General features: G+C 32.0%; 1 long non-coding RNA gene across 1 annotated transcript; it reads left to right on the forward strand.

Annotated features, from left to right (window-relative positions):
* The first annotated feature begins 884 nt into the window (after positions 1–884).
* LOC143047377 (uncharacterized) lies at positions 885–26,248 on the forward strand. Its single transcript, XR_012969531.1, has 2 exons — positions 885–974; positions 16,995–26,248. It is a non-coding gene; the product is annotated as an uncharacterized LOC143047377 (long non-coding RNA).
* Positions 26,249–27,556: the final 1,308 nt, after the last annotated feature.

The raw sequence follows: 27,556 nt of genomic DNA on the forward strand, positions 1-27,556 counted from the left end.
AATTCCTACAATCAAATGTCTAAACATGCATTAAAATACAAATGTGTGCTACCGTAAACATGTGTACGTAAGATGCATGCATGATCCGTCATCAATGACCTGTAAATAATAAAACCAATAGTGATCGTGTTTCTCCGACTAATACACACATGTGCTCTGATCAACGGTCTCCCCTGAAAAGATTTCGTGTAAAGACGCCATAAACTGTCAGGGGACAACATGACCTTATGCAATGGCAAGATACAGGTATTGACAAATCGTAGATCAATGAATTTGTATATGTTATTAATAACATACAAAAAATATTTAGTTTGCTTTTCATTTGCTGATAACGAAATCAATATTTATACCAATAAAAAAAAGTATTCAATGATCAAAGTACAGGGTCGAATTGGTAACCTTTTACATTAAGTTTATAAAAAGGATCGACAAGTTTACCAGGATCTGTCAAAAGTTGCATTTAGTTAAGTTCTGTTAAACATTCAAAAGTGTTAAAAAAAATAAAGATACTCCATTTCGCCGTACAATTTGTAAATTAACTGTGTACCAAACTTTCATTTTTTGAAATGCTTAGGCTTTTCTACCTCATGAGTAGATTACCTCAGCTGTATTTGGCAAAATGTTTAGGAATGGTTGGTCCTCAATGCTCTTTACTTTCGTACGTTATTTGGCTTTTTTTTTAAATTTGTTTTGTCCAGCGTCACTTACAAGTCTTTTGTAGAAGAAACGCGGGTCTGGCACAAATACAAAATTTCAATCCTGGTATCTATGATGAGTTTATTTATTGTTTAAATATAGAATCTCACGGCGTTACCAATTATATGCACTTCCTTTAATGATGACATCACATCATTTCTAAGAGCATCAGCCGGATGCTATGTTAATTGTTGTCACATAGATTTTAAAATCCATAGAAATTACTTTTTGCAATACACAGTTAGAATGAGATCCATCGGATAAGGATATAACATTAGGTAAGTTTGTGTTTTTCAGAAATGTGAAAAGAATGCATGTTGAAATTGACATAACTGGTATACCAACTGATATCAAACTACATGTACAAAAATATATACTGCAATTTATGATTATAAACTAATGCTTCATTCCCCAAGAGATATCATGGGCAAGAATATTAATATTACGTTTGAAATTATTTTTCATGTTATTATTCTCAAAATCGTGTGCATAATTTTTACTTTCAAATCTGAGAGTTTAAATATTATACCGTTTTATAACTAAGAAACACGAAAATTAGAGAAAAAAAATTGTGTTTTTCTATCAGTACGAACCAAAAAGATATTGAGTAATACATTAAAAAAATATAAAATTTTGGAAAGTCAAAGTAGTTTTAAGCATCGACCCCTCAGTCGTTCAACTTCTATCAAAAGTATTAGAAAGTAAACACTAATACTTAGAAACATTGAAAAACATAACACTTAATGTAATGACAACAAAAACAATGTCAAAAGACGATTTTTACTCGATTGTACCGTGTGCTAGCAGTTACCGGAATCAATATACCTCACTCCTTGTCTCAAGCTATGACCTAGAATAGGTTAGTCTAGTATGTTTTTTTAACTTTTGGTTCATTTATTTGTTGCGGAATTTATAGTGTGACGTCCATTTTCACTTAACTACAACAGATTTTTGCCAACTGAAGCCCGCCTCCGTCAAAGTTATTTTATATTTTATTCAGAAAAAATGTGTCATTGTTCGGCTTTCTTAATCAATATACAATACCAATCTTATAATGTTTTTTGCAGTTTTATCAGTAAGCAAACAGTCATATCTTGATGAAAATGAAAAAAAAAATGTTATCTCTACACTACAAACACTGACGATATTATATCTTAAACTTAATATAAGAGATTGCATTTTTCTAAATTCTAAACACTTTGTAAGGTAGCCAAAAATCAAAACAAAGAAAGTTAACAGTACACTTTCTAAATGTAATAAGGAAGTTAAGAATGCGAGAACATTTAGGTAAATCTGACAATGTATATGTAGTAGACCGTCTACGTTTTCTGAATTTCAGATCAATTTAAATAGAACAAATATTCAAAATTTGTTACACCCGATTTAAACTGGTTTATTATATAGTAAAAGCATTTTTTTTATTATTACCGACATGTCTATAGAAATGCGGATTAAAGACATTAATTTCAGGAAGTTTCAATACAATTATTATAAATTCTGATGTTACATTAACATATATACTTGTCATTTCGATGTAAATATCAAATAGAGAGGGAAACCGAAAGTTCATTATCATTTAACTGGGAACAGAGATTATTACATGTTTATTGACCATAAAATCGTTTGTTTTGTTAGTTTAAAATGAAAAATGACAACTTTTAGACATACGATTTGTTCAAATTTTCAATTTATGATAATTAAAAACTTCGCAAAAGAAGACCCGACACAAACAACTTGAGAAAACCAATTTATTATAAATTATATTGATTTGAATACTTTGAAAATAAATTTATCAGTTTCTGATAAGAGTAAAGAAACGTATCCTGCGGATGGGGTTTAGACAATTAGATTCAAGAGCCATTGTCAAATACAAGGAAATAATGTTTTTTTTTTTGTTTTTTTTTGGCTTTAGTTGATATAGAAGGAAATGTTTAATCAACTTATAAAATTGATAATTACATATAAGAGCAGGCTTCGGCAAAATTAAAAAAAAGTATTACTCATTTTAATGTGATACAAACTTTCCTGTTTTCGATTTTTTTTATTGTATTCATTGCTGATCTGTTCTCATCCTGGTCAGGCCTGAATTATATGACACTGAACCTTTATCAATCAATCATGTATTGTTTTGGACATAAATCAGTCCGTTAGTTTTCTCGTTTGATTTGCATTACATTTGTCATGTCGGGGACTTTTATATCTTACTAGCTATGTGACATGGGTTTATACTCATTATTGCAGGTCGTATGAAGACATATATTTATTAACCTTCCTGTAGAATGGAAATCATTATGTTGGTAGCTGCATTGTACAAGTAAAAAGGGTACGGTTAGAACGCACGTTAACTGGTTTTACTCCGTGTGTTTTAGTAGTACCACTCGGTCGATATATTTAATGGTGAACTGTGATCGTGAAGGGTATTATAAGCCGAAAAGCCTTTACCTCGGGACTGGCATGACAATATGAATATTGTGTAGTTGATTTTTGTTGTTACAAAATTTTCGAAATTATCTTAAATATAAATATAAAATTACAAATCTCTAGTGCATTACATAACTTTGACATTGTTTAGGTTTTAAAATAGTTAGGACTAAAAACATTTTTTGTCGAAATGCTTATCTGGTGCAGTAAAATGTTAAGATCTAGCGTTTATTTTATGTAATAAAAGAAGCTTTCTGGGTTTGAAAACTACAACGATAAAAAATAACATACATTTATAAGCATTGTTTCTGATTGCCTATTTCCCCTTAAACAATTGACATGGTTACCTTGATAATCTCAATTTGCCACTAAAAGTTTGTTTGATAGTCTTGAATCTTCTGTTGAAACTATTAACATACGAAGATACTAGTTGTTTCATTGCCAATCACACAACATCTCTATATTATCTCTACCTCTCTCTCTCTGTCCCTAATCAAAATTAATTAGGCCTTTCCACGTTTTCCAAGTAAAATGGTTCGTCTTAGCAGGGTGAAATGCAAAAGCGCATGAACTATACGAAACAATACGAGAAATATCTAAGAAACAAACATTATCTTAAGAACAAAATTTGGCAGAAGAAGAAAAAAAATAAAAATAATAATTGTAAGAATTATATTTGTTTATATTCTTATTTTTAATATTTGATAGAAGATACATTTATATATAAGCACTAATAGTGTATAGATCGTCACTTGGCTGTCACTTTTTAATCTATAGGTAAGCTTTTTGTAAAAGCTATTTTTTCTTTGTAATAATTGACGTTTACGGCGCTAAATATATTTGCTGTATTTGCCGTCCGTCTTTATGACGTTATGTTTTCCTATGAATGTTATTTCAATTTGTTTACGGCAGTTTATTATTTGGATTTTATTTGGACACACAAGATGTTTTTTATAAGAGAGCATAATCGGTAAGAATATATTTAATCCGACTTTATCATTCATTTCTTTAGCAAGAATTGTAACAATGTTCCGTAAATGAAATATATTGATTTAATCATTTGTGCAAACTTTGTACTTTTATCAGGAAACATGTTTCTTTATATTTTTATGATTGAGAAGTAATTAATGCGCTGTATATTATTTTTATGGATAACGGAATTTAGTTTCACTGTTATTTATGATTTATAATTTATGTATTTGCAGAGAATCGTATCGTATACAACGAAATTAAAGAACTGATTTGATACGCATACTTGACTTTGTTTTTGATTTACTGTGTGGTCCAAACAATTCTCGATTATGCTCTCTTATAAAAAACATCTTGTGTGTCCAAATAAAATCCAAATAATCCAAGTACAGCCGTATCGCTTCTCTTAATCCTGTACTCGATAATGAGCTTATCCGAGCAAAAGGACGCTTAAGTACCTCAAACCATGATGAATACCCCATAATCCTACCAGATAACCATCATGTTACTTCGTTAATTGTTCGTTTCTATCACGAAAATCAGGGTCACGTAGGAAGACAACAGGTGCTTGCAGCCACACGTATGAAATACTGGATTTTAAAAGGACCTAGTCTTGTTAAGAAAGTAATCGGATGCTGTATTCCATGTAAACGTCAACACCGTCCACTTTGCGTACAACAGATGGCACCTCTTCTTGATGAACAGATAATTGCTGACAAACCCCCGTTTACATTTGTCGGAATCGACTATTTTGGACCCCTTTTGGTAAAGTTAGGTCGTTCACATGTAAAAAGATATGGTTGCCTATTTACATGTCTCACAACAAGAGCAGTTCATCTAGAAGTGGCCCACACCTTAACCATGGAGTCGTTTTTATCCGCTTTTCAACGCTTCATAAGCCGACGAGGTGTACCAACAAAGATGTACAGCGACAATGGAACTAACCTTGTAAGCGGAGACATTGAACTACGTAAATCAATTAAAGAATGGAACCAATCAAAAATTGGAAGACACATGTTACAACAGGAGATTGAATGGCATTTTAATCCACCTTTAGCAAGTCACATGGGTGGTTCATGGGAGCGTTTAATTCGGTCCACTCGTACAATTTTGAAAGCGTTAGTAAAGGAACAGCTTTTAAATGATGAACAGCTTTTAACGTTGATGGCTGAGGTTGAAAAAATTTTGAATGACAGACCTATTACGCCAGTGAGCGATGATCCCAACGACCCATCTGTACTTACACCAAATATGTTACTATTAATGAAGTCAAATTCCTGTATTCCTAGTGGTATCTTCAAAAAGACAGATATTTATGCTAGACGATGGTGGAAACAGGTCCAATATCTCGCAAACGTGTTCTGGAGAAGATGGATTCGCGAGTATCTTCCAACATTGCAGATGCGCCCAAAATGGCAAAGACCGAACACTGATATACGAAAAGGCGATATCGTACTTGTAGCTGAGGTTAATGTGCAAAGAGGACAATGGCCGTTGGGCAGAGTTACCGAGGTTAAAGTGGGTCGGGATGGGCATGTACGTAGCTGTGTTGTCAAAACTCACAAATCAGAATTAGTAAGACCAATAACAAAACTATGTTTACTAGAAGGTTCAGATTTATAGATTGTATATATATTTTGTTTGTGTGTGTTAATATTTTTTTTTATGAAATTATAGAATTTCATGGTGAGGAGTGTAAGAATTATATTTGTTTATATTCTTATTTTTAATATTTGATAGAAGATACATTTATATATAAGCACTAATAGTGTATAGATCGTCACTTGGCTGTCACTTTTTAATCTATAGGTAAGCTTTTTGTAAAAGCTATTTTTTCTTTGTAATAATTGACGTTTACGGCGCTAAATATATTTGCTGTATTTGCCGTCCGTCTTTATGACGTTATGTTTTCCTATGAATGTTATTTCAATTTGTTTACGGCAGTTTATTATTTGGATTTTATTTGGACACACAAGATATTTTTTATAAGAGAGCATAATCGGTAAGAATATATTTAATCCGACTTTATCATTCATTTCTTTAGCAAGAATTGTAACAATGTTCCGTAAATGAAATATATTGATTTAATCATTTGTGCAAACTTTGTACTTTTATCAGGAAACATGTTTCTTTATATTTTTATGATTGAGAAGTAATTAATGCGCTGTATATTATTTTTATGGATAACGGAATTTAGTTTCACTGTTATTTATGATTTATAATTTATGTATTTGCAGAGAATCGTATCGTATACAACGAAATTAAAGAACTGATTTGATACGCATACTTGACTTTGTTTTTGATTTACTGTGTGGTCCAAACAATAATAATAATCAGAACAAATACAATAGGTCTTTCCACAGAAAAGTGGAAAGACCTGATAATAATCAGAAAGAATACAATAAGTCTTTCCACAGAAAAGTGGAAAGACTAATTAATCAGACGAAATACAACAGGTCTTTCCACAGAAAGTGAAAAGACCTAATAATAATAATTATTATAATCAGTACAAATACAATAGGTCTTTCCAAAGAAAAGTTGAAAGACCTAATAATCAGAAGAAATACAATAGGTCTTTCCATAGAAAAGTGGAAAGACCTGATAATCAGAAGAAATACAATAAGTCTTTCCACAGAAAAGTGCAAACACTTAATAATAATAATAACAATCCGAACAAATACAATAGGTCTTTCCAAAGAAAAGTGGAAAGATCTAATTAAAACCCAATTGTTCAGAGAACAATTGAAGGTCTTTCCACATCAAAGATATGTTTAAAAAGAAGCTAGTTGCTTCATACTGATGAGATGAATAAATGGTTTCGATATACTTTTAAGTGAAATAAGGAAGATAATCTGCTACTTCCGGTGAAGCCAATGTCACTTCCGGTCTCATATAATAATTTTTTCACACTGATTCCAGAAATATATAGTTTCTATATACTTTTGCCTGTAAACAAGGAGATAATTGGTCACGTCCGGTTTATCGAGAATCACTTCTAGTCGTAAGTGATAAGATTATGTATCTGAATTACAGAATACATTGATTCCGAGTACTTTTTCTTGAAAAAAAGTGCAAAAAGGCTACTTCCTGTTTTATCAAGGTTACTTCCGGTTGTCAATTTTCAAGGTCATATGTCACCAAACCTAGTGTTAAAAGTCATATGGCTTCATAATTATATAATGAACCAAGTTGAAGTAATAATCAATAAATCTTATAATAAGACATTTCAGGGGCAATTACTCCTATAAGATGCCATTAGATGGTATCAGACCAAATGTATCATATCTCCATATAATATATATACTTATGTGATGAATAAATGGTTTTGATTTATAATGTAAGAGAAATGAGGGCGAAAATTAGGTACTTCCGGTGAAGTAAATGTCACTTCCGGTCTCACTCCTTTCACACTTATTTAAAAAATATATAGTTTCTATATACTTTTGCCTGTTAACCAAGAGATAATTGGCCACGGTTTATCAAAAGTAATTTCTAGTCTTAAGTGATAAGTTAATGCATCAAAATTATAAAATATATGGATTCCGAATACTTTTTTATGAAAAATTGCAAAAAAGGCTACTTTCAGTTTTCTTAAGGTCACTTCCGGTGTTCATTTTTCAAGGTTCTATGTCATCCAACCTTTTGTTAAAGGTCATATGGCTAAATAATGAACTAAGTTGAAGTTATAATCAATTAACCTTATAATTAGACATTTCAAGGGCACTAACTCCTATAAGATGCCATTAGATTGTATCAAACCAAATGTAACATATCTTCATGACGATCCAGCAATCATTTTGCAATTGTTCTTTTATACATATCTTTTAAAGTGTGGGAAAAAATGCAAAAACCCTGAAAAGTCAAAATTGAGAACTTGATCTTGACCTTTGATATTGACCTCATTTTCTAAGTTAGGACCTAGGGGCCTCAAATAAAAACATGCTAGGGTTATACGGTTAACGATTTATCATTTTAAATTACATGCCGACAAATTTATTTGATAAAGGTAGATAACTGTTATAAAATTTTATCGAATTGCTTCGATCCAAATCAGCAAAAAATTTCTGAGAATTGAACGAACAATTTAGAAAAAGAATGTTTTCAATATCTTGTTTTGTTACCAAGGAGATGCACACACTTGATAAACAGTGAATAGGGAGATAACTCTTACAATGAAAACTGTTTGAATTGGAATGGGTGAAAATAAAAAGCGCATAAACTGTATGATACTATATATAAGAAATATCTAAGCGACATATTGCGAAACAAAAATATTATGTGATAATAAAATTTGGCGGAAGAAAAAAAAAAGCAATTAAAAACCAATTGTTCGGAGAACAATTGAGGTCTTCCCACATGAATTTTCAACGTTATTGAAAAAAAGCTAGTTCCTGTTTACTCAAAACTAAAATTGGCATGCAATCATCTTTTTCTTTATTCTGATGCGAAAAACAAGTGTTTTCTATATCAGGTGGAGTAAATGTCACTTCTGGTCTCATATGATAGCTTCTTTTACAGTGATTCAAAAAATATATAGTTTCTATATACTACTGTCTGGAAACAAGGAAAAAATGGCTACTTCCATTTATCAAAAATTACTTCTAGCCTTAAGTGATATGTAAATGTTTTTAAATTACAAAAATATGGATTCCTAGTACTTTTCCATGAAAAAGTGCAAAAATGGCTACTTTCGGATTCCCAAAGATCACTTCCGGTTGTCATTTTTCAAGGTCATATGTCATCCAACCTTTTGTAAAAAGTCAAATGGCTTTATAATGTTCCAAGTTGAAGTAATAATCAATTAACCTTATAATGAGACATTTCAGGGCACTAACTCCTATAAGATGTCATTAGATAGTTTCGAAACAAATGTAGCATATCTTTATAACTATAAGGCAAACATTTTTCACTTGTTCTTTTATATAAATCTCTTAAAGTGTTGGAGAAAGTTCCAAAAAAGGGAAAATCAATTTTGACTACTTGACCTTGACCTTTGACCTTTGTCCTCATTTTCTCAGTTAGGACCTCTGGGCCTCAAATAAAAACATTCCAGGGTTATACGGTTTACAGTTTATGAGTTAAAAAAACATACAGACAAATTTATTTGGTGATGGTAGATAACTCCTTTTAAAGTTCATTATATCGCTTCGATCCAAATAAGCCAAAAATTTCTGAGGAATTATGAACAATTTGTAAAAAGAATTTTGTCGATATCTTTTTTTTATTACGAAGACGATGCACACATTTGATAAACAGTGAAAAGGGAGATAACTCTTACAAAGAAATCTGTTTGTCTAAGCAGGGTGAAATTTGAAAGCGCACAAACTGTATGATACAATATAAGAAATATCTAAGCGACAAATTGCGATTCAAAAATTTGAAGATGTGGCAGAAAAAAAAATAATAATTAAAAACCAATTGTTCAAAGAACGATTGAAGGTCTTTCCACCAAAAACATGTATTCAAATATGAAAGAAGAAAAATTAGGGTTTTAAATGTCATTTCTATCGTCAAATAATAGCTTATTGCACACTGATTAAAAAAATATATGGTTTCTTTTCAATATGGTTTTTAAATAAGGGAGATAATTTGTTACTTCCGGTTTGAAAAATGTTACTTCCAATACTATTTGAATATTTCCTTGACACTGATTCCAAAAATCTCTGATTCTATATACTTTTATTTTGATAAGGTATGAAAAATAGCTACTTCCGGTTTACACAAGGTCACTTCCGGTTGTTTTTTCAAGGCTAATTAGGAACGCTATTGCAAAAAGTCCCATGACTTTATCATGTATACATATGAGATAAAAGCAAAGGTCAAAATCCAGAACGTCAAATCAATATATGACCTTGAGGTCAATTTCAAGTTTATAAACCAAGGATCTCAAATCAAAAGGTCTTAATTATATTTGGTTTATGAGTTATATCACACAACGTGTATTTTTAAATACAAGAGGGGAGAAAACTCCCTTTTGAGTTCAACATACTCTTGCAATAAAAATTTACATGTTAAGACATGTCGCAACTAACAATAAAGTAAAAATAATTTGTCGATATCTTATACAGTTTTTGGATGAAGGTGAAAATAAGCCAAAATCAAAATGGAGACTATGACCTTGACCTTTGACCTTGAACTAATTTTCATTTTTTTTTACCAAAGACCTCAAATCCATCGACCCTAGGTCTATATCACCTATGGTTCACCAGTTAGAAAAATGTAAATCACTTACTATGGTTTAAAAGATAGAAAGGCATATCACTTATATCAAATGCATCAGGGGAAATAACGCTCATATGGAATGTTCATATCGCTTTGATCAAAATAAAACAAATCATGCCAAAGAGATGAAATAAATTTGTCGTAATCTTTTACGGTTGCAAAGGGGTAGTTGACATAAGAAAAACTCCTACAAAGAAAAGTATTCGGTTACGCAGGGTAAATGCCAAGGCGCATACACTGTTCGATATCATATAACAAATATCTAAGCGATATATTGCGAAATAAAATTAGGCCGAAGGAAAAAATAATCAGAAAAAAACAATAGGTCTTTCCACAGAAAAGTGGAAAGACCTAAAAATCAGAAGAAATACAATAGGTCTGTCCACAGAAAAGTGGAAAGACCTAATAATAATAATCAGAACAAATACAATAGGTCTTTCCACAGAAAAGTAGAAAGACCTAATAAATAAAAACCAATTGTTCAGAAGACAATTAAAGGTCTTTCTACATCAAATAAATTTTGAAAAGAAGCTAAATTCTTCAGACTAATGCAACATGTGCAATATAAAAAAAATGTTTTTGATAGGCTTCAAAGTGAACTAAAGAAGATAATGTGTTACTTCCGGTTAGGTAAATATTTCTGCCGGTCTCATATGATAGCTTCGTTCACACTGATTCCAAAAATATGTAGGTACAATATATTTTTGCCTGTCAACCTGCATATAATTGACCACTTCCGGTTTACAGAAAGTCTTGAGTGATAAGTTAATGTATTTTAATTAGAAAATATATGGATTTTCTGAGTACTTTTATTAGACAAAAGTGCAAAAATAGCTACTTCCGGTTTTCTCAAAATGTCATTTCCGGTTATCATTTTGCAAGGTCATATGTCACCTTACCTTTTGTACAATGTCACATGGCTTTATAATGAACTTAGTTGAAGTTATAATCATACAACATTATAATAGGACATTTAAGGGGCACTAACTCCTGTAAGATGGCAATACATTGTATTAGACCAAATGTAACATACATTCATTACTATAGAGCAAACATTTTGCACTTGTTTTTTTATACCTATCATTAAAAGTGTTGGAGAAAATGCAAAAACAAGGAAAAGTCAAAATTAAGGACGTGACCTCGACCTTTGACCTTGACCTAATTTTCTTATTTTTGGACCAAGAACTTCAAATCAAAAGATCCTAGGTCTCTATCACTTATGGTTTACATGATAGAAAAAGATATTACTTATATCACACGCATAAGGGAAAATTATTCTCATATGGAGTGTTCATATTGCTTCGTCAAAATAGTGGAAGGTAAAAGCAAGCAAAATCGAGAGAATTGTGCAAATGATGATACAAGCATGAAAATTAGCACGAAGTATCATTATTATATACATTTTAGGAAAAAATCGCTGGCCATAAAAAAATCATGTTTTCAAGATGGCCACCACCTTTTCTAAAATGGCTGTTATTCAAGGTTTAAAATCTTATTTTTCTGGCAAATGTTTTCTATTACCTTCTTTTAGAATAAAGTATTATCAAATTTGGTAGCTACCTTCTTTACATGTGACATATATACTAGAAATGAATATTTGACATGTTCTCGTAGCTGCTCTACTTTTCTGCCATGCATTTTATGGATGTTACACTGTGTCGGCATTTCATGGTAAAGCGAAGAGGTAAGTTTGGCACCCATGGAAAGTATTCCCAGATGTAATGGACGTTTTTACCTTACTTCAGTATGTAAACACAGACACATACATTGACAACATAGAAACATTTGCTAACGAGGCACGATTTGAATCGTTTGCAAGAAAGCAGCGGCGGCTTAATTATGCTTTTCTGCCTACCAGAGGTTCTCTTCCGGATTACATCAAAAGAGAAGCATATCAAGGTCGACATGTTTGAGTTCATTTGGATTTATGCATAAGACAGGTCTTTGTACCAAGTCATAAACACTCGAGTTGGATGAACGAAAGCAGTGGCGTAGCTTGCATGTATGCTCAGATGCTCAAGCATCCACATCATTTTGACCAAAAAAAAAATACAATAGCAGCAGTTTAACTCGGAATTGTCCAAATGTAACAAGGCTGAGGATATGGGGATAACGTCCAGTCATTTTCGAAGCAGCATGCCCGGTCTTTCATTTAGGATAATTTAGTTTATGTAAACAAGATAGTTGAATCGCAATATAGTGTTTCAAGTTACATGTAGCTTTTGTTCGTAAAAAAAAAGTCATCGGCTAAGGCAAGCGGAGAGGACTGATACGCAGACCCGTGGTCATGTTTCATCTGAAATTGAACCTAATGGAGAGATGGCTTCTCATTTGACTATAGCAACTAACAACTAAAAAACCATATCCTGATATCGTTTCTTGCGATATGGTAAACGACGTGATAAAAAAAATAAATTTGTAACAGATCGTGATAAGTCCTAGGCTTATGAATTCCCGTTTCTATCTGGGTTCAAATACTAATTTTATTTTCAATCAGTAAAGAACAACGATTGAATGTTCCCCGCCATGCACAATTACATGTCATATTTTATCTATCAAAGGGCAAGGAACAAGAGAATCACTTTTTTTTCTTTATCCTTTTTATTTTCAATATCTTAAGAGAAATAAATGCATCACAGAAAATGGGATTTTCATTACAATTTATATTTCAAAGGGTCATAACTGGTTAACAATATTTGATTACGACTTATTTTCCAAATTATCAAAGACATTGCTTATGATATGAGTTTCACTTAATCTGACAAGAATTGTACACATGAGAGATACAATGTAACAAGACCGAACGATCGGATGCCCGGTATTTTCATGTCTCCTGCAACGCGTTTAGTTCAGTAATCAAAAATCAAAAACCCAAGGTTGTAGACTCAAATTCCTGGAAAGAGAAAGCACATCAGTTCCTATATTCCGAAGTTCCTAAATTATACAGAAGTGCCGCTGTAATGGGATCCGTTTTTGATATGTCAAATATGAGATTGGGTGGGAAACTTTACATCAAATGTTTATGAATTGAATGATGGTAGTTTCTAGGAAACAATAAAATTTGGTTAACAATAAAAATATATGAACTGGTGCCCGTGGGTATTTTGAATTTAAACAAAAATCTAACTAGTGTCGGATTCTGGGGGAGTACATGTGCTTAAATAAAAAATAATTTTCTGCATAAAAAGGTCCAAAATATTTTTCGCCTCGCTCCGCTCGGCGAAACATCCACATCATTTCAACCCTGGCTACGCCTCTGGAAAGGAAAACAATGACAGTTGTAAACCAAAATTGATTTCTTTGGCTGCCGTAACATCCTCGTGTAAGGATTTTTTGAAATACGAATGCAAGTAATCAAGCTGTGTGGGTAACTGTAAATGCTACCGTTCTGGTCTTCCTTGTAGAGGTGTGTGTATTGGTAACCGTCAGATAATTATGAAATAGGCAATTGTATAAATGCATTTGAACCGAACAAAGACCGTGATATCTCTAGTTAAGTTGATAGAAATGATAAAATTGACATTTTCCACGTTGTTGCAGCTATTTTGGATCCGGAAGTCACCTTTTCTTCATGTATATATTGCTTAATGGTACTCAAAGAACTTCAATTGAAGTTTTATCAAACTTTACATTGAATTATACCTATTAAAACTCTTTTAAAAGGATTTACGAAATTTAGCCAATTGGATATGATGCCATTTCCAAATGAGCGGTGGCCATTTTGAAAAAAATGATTTTTTTTATGGCCCGCAGCTGAATTTTTTAAGTTATCATTTAGTTAACCTATATACCAAATTTCATGCTTGTATCACGATTTGCACATTTATGTCAATAATATCTCCCACTCAATTAGGACAAACCATGCGAAGGACATAATGAGCAATTTTACAAAATAAATTTGTTTCTTTCTTTTACCGTTACTGAGCAGATGCAGTCACAAGGAAAACGGTGTTTAGGGAGATAACTCTCTCAAAGAAAACAGTTCGTGAAATTTAAAAGCGCTTGGACTATAAGATCCAACATGAGAAATATCTAAGCGACATATTGCGAAACAAAATAAGGCAGAAGAAAAAAAAATTAAAAACCAACTGTTCAGAGAACAATTGAACGTTTTTCCACATCAAAGTTTTTGAAAAGAATTTAGTTCCGGCTTACTCAATGTAAAAATTGGATTCAAATTATAAGTTTCCTTATACTGATTTGATAAATAAATTGTTTCTATATAATTTTGAGTGCAATAAGGGAGATAATCTGCTAATTCCGGTGAAGTAAATGTCACGTCCGGTCTCATGTGATAGCTTTTCACACACTGATTCCAAAAATATATTGTTTTTATATACTTTTGTGTGTAGAACGGGAAATAATTTGACACTTCCGTCATTTGTAGTCTTGAGTGATAGGTGTATATATCTATATTACAAAATATATGAATTCCGAGTACTTTTATATCAAAAATGTGCAAACATCAAGGTCATTTCTGGTTGTCATTTTTCAAGGTCATATGTCACCTAACCTTTTGTAAAATTTATATTGCTTTATAATGAACTAAGTTGAAGTTATGTTCAAAGAACCTTATAAAGACATTTCAAGGGCAATAACTCGTATAAGATGCCATTAAGTTGTATCAGACCAAATGTAATTTATCCTTATTACAATAAAGCAAACATTTTGCACTTGTTCTTTTTATATGTATCTTTCAAAGTGTTAGAGAAAATGCAAAAAGAAGCAAAAGTCACAATTTAGAACCTTGACCTTTGACCTTGACCTCATTTTCTAAGTCAGGACCTAGGGACTTCAAATAAAACAGTCCAGGGTTCGACGATTAACTGTTTATGAGAGAAAAAAAATACTGAAAAATTTGTTTCGTAAAGGTAGATAACTCCTATAAAATTTCATCGAATCGCTTTGATCTAAAAGGTTGAAAATTCCTGACGATGTAACGAACCATTTGTGAAAAGAATTTTGTCGATATCTTTTTTTGTTACAAATGAGATGCAGACATTTGATAAACAATGAATAGGGAGATAACTCTAACAAAGATAATTGTTCGTCTTGGTATGGTGAAATTTAAAAGCGCATAAACTCTATGATACAATATAAGAAATATCTAAGCGACATATTGCGAAACACAAATTTTAGAATAAAAATATATGTCACCTTACCTTTTGTAAAAGGTCATATGGCTTTATAATGAACCAAGTTGAAGAAATAATCAATTAACCTTAAAATTAGACATTTCAGGGGCCTTAACTCCTATAAGATGCCGTTAGATTGTTTCCGACCAAATGTAACATATCTTCATTACCACGAAGCAAACATTTTGCACTTATTCTTTTATATATAGCTTTTGAAATGTTGGAAAAAATGCAAAAAAAAGGAAAAGTCAAAATTGAGGTTTTAACCTTGAACCTTGACCTTAACCTGATTTTCTAAGTTAGGATTTAGAAGCCTCATATAAGAACATTCCAGGGTTATACGGTAAACGGTTTATGAGTTAAAAAATATATCGACAAATTTATTTTGTAAAGGTAGATAACTCCTATAAAATTTCATCGAATCACTTCGATCCAAATTAACCAAACATTTCTGAAAATCTAACGAACAATTTAGGGATAGAATTTTGTCGATATCCTTTTTTGTTACAAAGGAGATGCACATATATGATTAACAGTGCATATGGAGATAATTATATAACTTTTACAGAGAAAATGGTTTGGCTTAGCAGGGTAAAATTTAAAAGCGCATAAACTATACGATACAATATGAGAAATATCTAAGTAACACATTGCGAAACAAACTTTTACCGCTAGAGCAAAATTTGGGGGAAGAAAAAAAATTAAATAATCATAATAATCATAATTATCAGAATAATCAGAATAAAAACAGTAGGTCTTTCCACAGAAAAATAGAAAGACCTAATAATCAGAAGAAATACAATAGGTCTTTCCACTTTCTTGACCTTGACCTAATGTTCTTATTTTTGGATCATGGACCACAAATCAAAAGATCCTAGGTCCCTATCACTTATGGTTTACAAGATTGAAATGCATATCACGTAAACCAAATACATATGGGGAAATAACTTTCATATGAGGTGTTCATATCGCTTTGGTCAAAAAGGACAAATCATGCGAAGAATATAACGAGCAAATTTGTCGATTTCTTTTACGTTTCCGGAGGAGATGTAGTCACAAGGAAAAAAAATTCCAAGGAGATAACTCTTACAAAGAAAATTATTCGTCTAAGTAGGGTGATTATAAAAGCGCATGAATTATACGATAGAATATGAAAAATATGTAAGCGACATATTGCGAAACAAATATTTATCGCAAAAACAAAATAAGGCCGAAGAAAAAATATTAATCAAAACAAATACAATAGGTCTTTCCACAGAAAAGTGGAAAGACATATAATAATCAAAACAAATACAGTAGCTTTCGCCCCTCTTCTGACATCCATGTAAGAAACTATGATATTAAACCGGAAAACAATAGTTTGTTGATTTTCTAACTTTTGGAATACTATGATTCAAATATAATATAGCTTAGTGTGATGTGCAATTGTGGTTTGTTTATATTATTTTTTAAAAGTCGATATATCTGATTTTTACATCGGTAAACTTGTATTACCTGAATTAAAACACAACTGTTTGTCCTATAATATATATACATTTCAACTTTCTATAGGGCTCCAAGACCATGGAAAATGTGTTGGCCGAGGCAACGCTACAGGAAACAAACACTTCAAGTGATCCGACGTTAGAAAAGTCCAGCAACTTAAAGAATATACTGGAAAAGGCTGGATTGGAACCGGATAAATGGTCGAAACTTTTTAATGATGTTCTTGATATAAAAAACAATTATCAATTGCTACATTTGCAAGAAATTGACTTTTTCAAAATGTGTAAGCATGCTAAACATGAATGGGAGAAAATAGCGTTACGAAGTTTATTGCAGAATGAAACTGATAAGGTTGAAAAATTGAAACAAGTAATGGCGGAAGCAACCGAAAATTACAAAACACTGACACCAGACCGAGAGGAAGCAATAAAATGTATTTCAAAAATAGGATCAATGCTCAGAATTCCTGAAATTAAATGGGAATCTGAAATTAAAAAACAGGACCTGTTACAAATTGTTCAAACTCTAGAATGCCAGTCGTCAAAATTGGATGCAGTAATTCACCGACAGTGCCTGACTGATACAGATGTTATTCGTAAGGCATCTGGTGGTCTGGCACTTATGGGCGTATACGATACCGGAAATTTACGTGATATCTGCGTCCATCGAAAAACTGTCATCGAACTTACAAAGGCACTGTATCTCACACCACCGTTGAATGAAAACGAAGATGAAACTGTTGATTTTTCTTCTCAGGAAATGTGTAACAACTTCCACCAAGCCATGAATGTGATAGGAGTAAATTTATCCGGTTTTGTTAGAGAAGCCGGTTGTCAACTTGGCTCAATGTTTGAAAGAAATAAAAGCTCTGAAAATATCTCGAACAGTCAGGTTAAACGAACTTTTTTATCAAGCATAAAATATTCTTCAGTTCCAGTAAAGTCGTGTGAATTATCTTTGGACAGTATTCGCTTCGTCCCGGAAGCTTCCCGTGACCTTCTTCGTATTGACAATCTAATTAGCTTCTGCTGCAGAAAACAATTTATTGTTTTTGAATGTCAGAAGTTTTATGAGATATTTGGGTCGCATATTAACCTAGGATCGTTAACCTTCGGTGGCACTTATAAATGGGTTGCAACTTATAACAGTGAGTCCGAAAAAGATATTAAAACCACAAAAGAAATGGTTGAAACATGTTTGAATGCATACATAGCTGTACATTTACCTGTTCGAAACATTGGATCAGAAATATCTGCTAAAGCTTTCAAAGAAAGTGGAAAATTGTCAAATTTATATTCAGAAACAGATCTTGCTTGCACAAAACTGAAAATTTTGAAACGTGGAGGACCACCTGAATTAGATGATTATTACATATGGAAATATACTCTACCATCTTGTAATGACACATGGGCACTCATAGACAGAGGTAAATTTGTTCCTATATGGGAAATTGTTCAAAAGCTGGATTCTAATATTACAAATGGAAACAAACTTTCGAAGTACATGAAAGATGCTTTAGGTTGTGAAAGAATAACTAATGATTTTGCTCTAGACAAAATGCTTGAAGAGAATATGATGAAATTGTTTGATAACCTACAAAATTGGGTTTCTCATCCTACTGAACAGGATTGCGTACCACTTTTACAGAGCATTATACAGATAAAACAATTGAAGGTTAATATAGACGGCGATACATCTTTGTGGAAGGATTTAGTTTTGTTGGATAATAGGCATAGTCAATTCTTAAATTCAACCATGGAACAAGAAAATCTATTTCAGCAAGATAAACAAACTTTTATTAAATACCTGATTCGCGAAATATTCTATCCACATTTAAAATCTTCCATTTTAAGATCACATTCTTTGGATGCAGTTGCGAAATGGGTATTGCCAAATACGTCTGATGATTCATTATCATCGCATGAAAACGAAAAGATTCAAAGTGTTAATGATTTGATAAATAGTATAAAAGAAGATTTATGTAAAACTACAAGCCCGTTCCCGTTAATTGCTAACAATTCTAGTATGAAACAGGAAATGTTAACATGCAAACTGGCAAAGCTAACGCGTCAATGCTTAAATTGCTTTGATTCAACGGGTGAATCCTATAGTATCGTTTTTCTAAAGTCATTGTTAAAAGGGCTAAAGTATGACGATAACCATCATTGCTTTCCTGTTTACTTAAGCATTCAACAAGTAAATGATTTTCTTTTAGAGACAGAACATAATTTAAAAGAATACGAAGGGCACAAGCAGTCGATTATAAGGTTACAAGCCTACCTCATCTGCCTAATTTTGAATAAAACAAAGAATACATCTTTTCAAAGAGAACGAATATTCAATGAATTATTAAACCCGATGGACCGAATATTAGAAGACGAAATATCTACTCTATTAAATGAATATACACACTCGGTTCCATATGATTGGCTTGGTCTCGAAGAAGGCATGTTAAAATTAAAGATTGGTAATAAAATAGCAGTGGATAGTTTCACTTTTCCAGGTATTGATAAAGTGAAATCAATAAACACATTAGCGGATCCCTTGAACCAGCCTTCAAATGCGACGTGCAATCAAACAAATTTCACAAGGTGCCTTGATCATCTGGGACTAACTGAGTATTATCCAGAAAAAATTAGAATGACAGATATATCTACAAAAAAAATTGAGGAAAAAAATCCAAAAGTTGAAGACATTCCTTGGCTATATCTAAAACACATTCTGATGTGCAATAGTAATTATTGTTCTGTTTTAAAAGACCACTTTGATGTTTTGAATCCAATCGATTCCTTTTCAGATGATGAAAGTGATAGTGATATGGAAGATGAAACTGCTAACATTAAAAACCCGTTGGATATCACTTTCGCTGTCTTTAAATGTAGCTCACCTGTGCTAAAGCAACGCATTGCTGTTAATTTGTTTTTGTGTAAATTAGCAGTACCTTTAATCTTTCCTGACGAAAGTCAATGTGATGCTTTGACAATATCATGTTGGCCAATCCGTGGAATAATAATAGACAGAAAGAGTGGAAATAGTAGTGAAAAAAGCCCTGCCTTAAATTGTCCTTGTCGTATTGTTTCGTTCATGCGATATGGAGAACTTGGTAATAGTATTTCAAAATCGACGATTATAAACCACATGCTTTTTGGGGAACAGAAACAGTATCATGACACATTTGTTAATAGCGAGAGTATTTTAGGTAGAGAACAACGAGAGATAAGTAGCGGATTTGTTGAAGCTGCTTGGTTTATACCATCTAAAAAATATGAAGATGTGTCTCTTTTTCTCAACCTAAGAGGTGATGCAAAAGATCATTCCAGTCGGCAGGATTTTCTACAAAATATTTCATCTGTATTAGTGGTAGTCTTAAAAAAAGAATCAGTAAATGAATTTGTAGAAAAAAATCTTTCGAATTTGCAAAAAAATCCAAAAGTTGTATTAGCTGTTAAAACGGAGAAATCAGGTAAAAGCTGTCAAACATCTACTAAATCCTGTCTAACGATACACGTCATTAAGTTATATCGTAAAGGTCAACGTAAAAGCTACATCGAGATTGCCGAAAAATTATGGAATTTGATTTCCAGCATTAAAGTAAATGCAACTAATTCACTTTTGAACTTGTTAAGAGATAACCAAAGTCTGGACATAAACATTGACGAATCGTCTTATATGTATTCTTCGGCAAAATTAAAAAGTAAAACATTAATTGGTGAGACTGAAAAGAAAAACAAAAGTGAAATTCTTCCATTACAGCACGATCCATGGCATAAATTGACACGTGTAGAGAAACAGCTGTATAAATCAAGTGAGTACTGCTCGTATGCAGAAAAGGGATTGTTGCAGCAAAAAATGACTAAATACCGTCTTGTCCAGTTACAAAAACTCCAAAACGTCAGCAGATTCATGCAGACATTTGTCAATTATATCATTAAAAGTATATACTCTGAACGGGATTCAACAATATTTTATACCGACCTCAAATTATGTCTTAACGAAAAAACCGAAAAAGAACAGTTCAAAGTTGAATCTGAATATTTTTCAGCTTTGTCATCTCTTAAGTCTGAAAAAAAGAGGAACAGTTCTAAAGACATACATATCCTTCAAGCAAAAGTCAAGCAGTATGGAGAAAACCTGTCGCATGAGGTATTTGGTATAGAACATTTATTTCGTGAAATGGCACAGATATACGAAGCAATGACATATTCTTTGTTAGAAACTAAAATTGATGATGAAGGAAAAGCATTGGCTTTACAGCTACCACAGATCTTCGCAAGACTAGTCCGATTTGGAGTTCCACTTGAAATTATGGACGGTGATACCGCAAATGTACCTCGAAGCTGGGTAAAAGCAGTTCTCTCTGAGCTAGAAAATCAGCTAGGTGAAAAGAAAATGTTCACTTTGTCAGTTTTAGGGATTCAAAGTTCTGGAAAATCGACTTTGCTTAATACAATGTTCGGTATTGAATTTCCTGTTGGTGCAGGGAGATGCACAAGGGGAATATTTATGCAACTTATACCTTTAGCAGAAGATTCCGAATATGATTATATGCTGATAATGGATACTGAAGGACTCCGTGCACCAGAGCTATACCATGATAAATTTGACAGTGATAATAAGCTTGCAACTTTTGTTCTAGGATTAGGCGATATAACTATAATTAACATTAAGGGCGAAAGTTCGCATGAAATGAAAGATGTTCTTCAAATTGCAGTTGAAGCATTTTTAAGGTTAAAACTAGCACAAAAAAGCGTGCATCTGAGACAAAGTTGTATATTTGCTCATCAAAATATTTCAACAGGAGAAAGAAACAATTCTCGTCTCCCACAACAGCTTTTGAACCAACTTAATGAAATTACAAGAGATGCTGCACAAAATGAAAACATTTATGACATTCACTCCTTTGATGACATAATCGAGTTCGAATTGGAAAAAGATATTTGGATTTTTTCAGATGTATGGGTTGGGTCTCCCCCTATGGCTCCTAGAAATCCTGATTACAGCAAAACTGCTTTAAAACTTAAAGAATCCGTTATTCAGAAAGCAGTACAACTAAATTATACCTCATCTTTTTCCGGAATTGCCTCAAAAATAGACGACCTTTGGAAAGCTATACTAACAGACGATTTTGTGTTTCGATTTCGAAACAGTTTAGAATTGAAAGCTTATACATTACTGCAGAAAAAAGTCGGTGATTTAAATTTTGAAGTTAAAACTTTTGCGTCTAAATTTGTAAACTCTGATGCAAAAAGTCAGTTTGCGAATTGTAAAAATAAGCAAACATTGGACATTACTTTGACTTCTGTTATATGTAAATTTGATACTAAATTAAAACAAATGGTGGGAGATCTTCAAGAAAAATTACGGAAATTTGTTAAAAACCACCTGCTTAAAGATAAAATGAGTCAATATGAACAGAGCAAGATTAATACTATAAACTTACAATCAGAAGAAACAAAATTGATAACAAGAAATAAAATTCTACATCTTAAGGAAGAAAAACGAATCGAAATATCATATAATTATGATAAAGATAGACTAGAGGCAGATATAAATCAATTAGCTTCAGACGTATCTTTAAAGTTCAAAGGTCAAAGTCCTGATAGAAACGTCGTCAAAGAAGAGTTTAATAACATGTGGACGAAGTTGATGACAAGTTTTGCATCTGAGTATCAAGAGGAAAGTCAAATATCGATTACAGATGAAATAAGCCCTCTGGTATACAAAAGATTTCCTGAAATCGCCAGTTATTTAGAGCAACAACAACCGTTGTGTAAAGATTATGTAAGCATGGAAAAACTTGTGGGTAGCATTGAGTTTTCAGATCTTCAAGAAGGATATGTTACTTTCAAACATGATACAGAACAAACTAGGAAAGATTCTGTTAATCTGGAATATGAGTGGAAAAATAACGCAATTTCTTTCACCGATAAACTTTTCTGTCAAATTGATGATGAACTTAAAGATATGCAGATAGGTGATGTCGAAAATAGTATAACCAAAGCAGACACGGTTTTCCATATTATGGCCAAGGCATTTGATAACGAAAGTGATTTTAGAAAAAAATTAACATTTCAACCTCAGTTTAAATCGGTTTTAATAGCTCATGTCTTAAAATATATAATTACACTTTTTGAAAATCGATATTCAGTTTACATGGCCAACCATACTCCACAAGCTAAAATGAAAATACACAAAAAGACAGCTTTCATTTACTTCGAATGTCGTGTTCATGCAAAATCCAAAAACGTAACTGTAGCTAAAACATTTCAGGAGACGTTGAAAAATACAATGATAGGGCATATATCGGAAGATATGCCTATGGCATTGTGCTCAAAAATAAAAGAGCATTTTCCAAACAGAAAAAGTAGCCTGATAATTAAAATATTGTCAGACCTAGCTAAAATGCAATCTTTTGTTAATTTTTTTCAGTACATAAATAGTCCAAAAGTATTTGTGAAAAAATGGTTATCTGACCATATACGATTAACAATGTTCAAAAATAGAGAGGGTGAATATTTCAAAGTTGCAAAAGTACGAACGGAAGAAATACTTACCAATATTTCTGACCTTGTAGCAAAAACCAAACCAGAAGGTAGTGTTACACAATGGATACAAACTTTCCGCAAAGATGTCAATGATTCGTGTCTTTTACCGATGTCAGGTGATTGTTTTGGGGAAGTCTCCAATGGAAAATCTACTGATGTTCAACATTTCAAGAATATTGTCATTGATCAATTGGATGATCTTAAATTAAGCGTTTTAGAACATTTTGAATCCGAGTCTGATTTAAGAGACGACTTGAGAGATATCACAATAGACATTTTAATGGAGACACTATGGGGTTGTGATGCAACATGCCCATTTTGCAACGAACCATGCAAACACGAACATAAACTACATTTTGAAAACGATAAAATACCACACGAATGCTTACAACATCGGATACCTGCTGCAGCTGGTCATTACGAAGTACCCCGATGGTATAATTTATTTACAAGCAACTTGCTAATCTTAGAAATGTGCAATGATCTTGTTAATCAAAAGCGAACGTTTTATATTAACAAAGAGTATATTCCCTGGAAAAAATACACTGAATATTTTCCTCAATGGGATCTAGAACAGAGTAGTGGAAGTAATAAATACTGGCAGTGGTTTGTTTACACTTACAAAGATAACATTGAAAAGGATTATAACATAAAATTACCAAAACTACCAGAGGAATGGGGAATTATTTCAAGGAGGGATGCTATAAACAGTTTAAACGCTTAAAATAGTTTTCTTCTGTACACAACAGTACAAAGTGACAGAAACTATGATACGTATTTCATTTGAAAGTAATATTAAAGATATCTTGTACAAACCTAAAAGAGCTAATAATATATACATTTTAAGGGACTGTAAAAGATCGTATGATCATTATATTCGTCCCTTTGTCCTCTAATTTTATCTTATTTCAGATACATTGATGACATATAGCACACATTGCCTAAAGGCAACGTAAGTTTCATAAATTGGCGTCCGTTGTCTGTCGTCGTTAAGTTTTACAAAAATATTTTCCTCTAAAACTACTGGGACAGATTTAACCAAACTTGGCCACAATCGTTAGTATGAAAGATATAGTAGACAGAGAAGAACTTAATGACGAAAAGTGATCAGACAGACAAAGACTACAAATAAGTCAACATAGCCGAAATCGTCAGAGGACTCCTTATTGGAATTATTGTCTTTTATGACGAATTTTACCATATTTTGGCGTTTTTTATCAATTTCTTGCAAAACACTATTTTATGAAAATATTGGGCCATTTAACCCAAGGCTGGCCACAATCGTCATTAAGGTATCTATATTTAATACGTGTACTTTGAAACTTTCGCACTACAAACACGGCCAACAAGGCTCAGAACAGGACCAGACACAAGTTGTTTCCTTTTTCCTTTTTCCCTTTTCTTTTTTCGATAGTCCAAACTTATTCGGTTTCTTTTTCCTTATTCGTATTCTATTTCCTTATTCGATTTTTATTTGCTTAATCGGTTTCTGTTTGCTTATTCGATTTTCATTTCTTTATTCGGTTTCTGTTTGCTTATTCGATTTTCATTTCTTTATTCGGTTTCTGTTTCCTTATTCGATTTTGAATCCCTTATTCGGTTTGTATTTCCTTTTTTTTTCCAGTAAATTCATATATAACATGGATATAACTTGGTTTTAGCTTCAGAGCTTAGTTAAGGTTACTAAGTTCGTTTGTCATGTTTTGGGATTTTTGTCAGATTTTCGGAAGTCTCTGGTTTTATTCATTTGAATGCCTTAGAAAAAATGGCCATTGACCCCCATTTTTCTTTTTATAAATCTTTTACATGTATAATGATAAGCCATCTGTAAAAGTTTTATAAAATTTTAATTATTCTTTATTCATAGTTTTTGAGAATGTAAACTTGTCAATGATAAAGCTATGAAAAGTCAAGAAAGAATATTTTCCCCGCAAAAAATTTAAATGGCTAATATCTCGAAAACAAGCACATTGACTTGTATATTTTGTTAGCTCTTTTGATTCCTTTATTAATCCTCTATCGATATTAACTAGTGTTTTGAAAAGTTAATTGATTTGAAACTGAGAAGCGAAATTCCTTAAGATTGCAGTTCAACCGAGACTTTTGGATTTTTTGTTAAACTTAAATATACAAAAAAACACATATTTTCATTTTTTCTGAATCATGGAGTTTTGTGAAATAATCAAATTTTCTCATGTGTGTTTTTTTTTAATTGAAAAGTGTAAATGAGTAAAGCATAGCTAGGACGGGCGCAATACGTTTGCGCGCATTTGGGTTTTTTTTTTTTACGTTTGTGCGCAGCTTTTTATTACATTTGCGCGCATTTATTTTACATGTAAACTCAGGTAATAATAAAAGTAACATAAATAAAAAATAATATAAAAATGTAAATACGACTAATTTGTTAAAGTCATAAGAAACCTCAAATAAAAAAAAATAATGCGTATGTTTTTTATAACTCAATGGATAGTTTTCATAATAAAACTTATGTACATATACTTTTTTCTGAAGAAAATTCTCGAATTTGTTCATATTTAGAAGAAGTTTACTTTATTTTAATTGCTTCCTTCTAGGAAGCAATTCTCCGACATATTTTCCGTATGCAAAGTGACCTCAGTGTGACCCATCTCGTAAAAATCCGGTGATCGCTATACGCATGGATGTCCTTAAAATAAACTATTATCTGATTGTACATGTAAAACACGTGCTCAATTTCCATGCTTTTTTGTTGTTTGTTGACAAACAGGTGACAATCAATAAACTTCGGCTTCAAAACACGAACTTTAATTACCTGCCATATTTTCACAACAACAATGACCGATTGAAAAAAAAATTGACGATTATACGAAATTTATGCTACAAAAATGATAAAATCGTGCACAGAGGACTAAGTTTATGATGTTTGTATGCATTGGTTCAACAATTGGAATAACATTATTTTTCACCGTTCACTCGTTTATTATGACTTTAATTTTCTTTGAATATAAATTATTAATTTTGAGAATATTTGTTTATTCAAATTATATATTGTTCATATTGAATTCTAAAACAAAATATAACGTGATGATGATAAATCCTGTTCTAGCTTGAGGCTAATCTTACTTCATTGCCAATATTTCAGAGTGAATAGTGTTTCACCAAATAGTGATTGCTTTTAAATAAGTAAATAATTTAAGCTAGTCTGTAAAGTTGTGTCAAGGCACAAGCATAGAGTTCATATTTTCCCCAAGTCTTTGGGCATCATTACCAAAGAAGAATCCAGGCGTACTACAATTGGCCCGGAATCATTTCATGCTCACTATAATGATTAAACGGACTCATCCTGCTCGAATTTCCACTTCCACCTCCTCATTAGTAAACAAGGGACTTTGACTTAGTCTAACAGTAAAAATACTTATACTTGTAAATAATTGAATGAATTAATTATATATTATTATTATATATACATTCTTATTTCATTTACCATCCACAAATTTCATTTTGATTTAATACGGAATCATATAGAAAAAATGAGATTTAAGCCTAGCACTTAAGATTCAAGATTTCAAGATTTTATTCATAACCTCAGACACATACTTGTGTACAAGAGGACAATATATACAAACATTTTAAGAATATATATATATATGATCTAGTATCTCAGTTCCGTTAAATAACACGTAAAATAAAGAAAAAAACGTTACCCTATTCCTTTACCAAATACTCCTTGGAGAAGAAATACCATTTGAAACGAACAGAAAAGATAAAAATGTAGTGATCCCTAATATCTCAATCCTTTTTTTCCGGCTGTAAGCACGCTGTTGCAGCTAACGTTTTCTAATGCGTTATCGAGACAGCTCTAGTATATTCAAACTACTGCAAAGTATAAAAATGGCTTTCATAAAGTAGCAACCACTTAATTTAAAAAAAAAGGGGGAGGGTTATTTTTTTTTTATCTGAGTCAGATTTTTTTTCGCGCGTTCATTTTTATTCCTTTTTTTTTCGATGCTGGTGATCAAATACTTTTTTTTCAATATTTAACACTATAATGTATGGGGAAACTCTTGATTCAGAATAATTTTTTTTATCATCTGTATGACCATT

The sequence above is a fragment of the Mytilus galloprovincialis genome, chromosome 10 (assembly GCF_965363235.1).
Source record: "Mytilus galloprovincialis chromosome 10, xbMytGall1.hap1.1, whole genome shotgun sequence".
Lineage (NCBI taxonomy): Eukaryota > Metazoa > Mollusca > Bivalvia > Mytilida > Mytilidae > Mytilus > Mytilus galloprovincialis.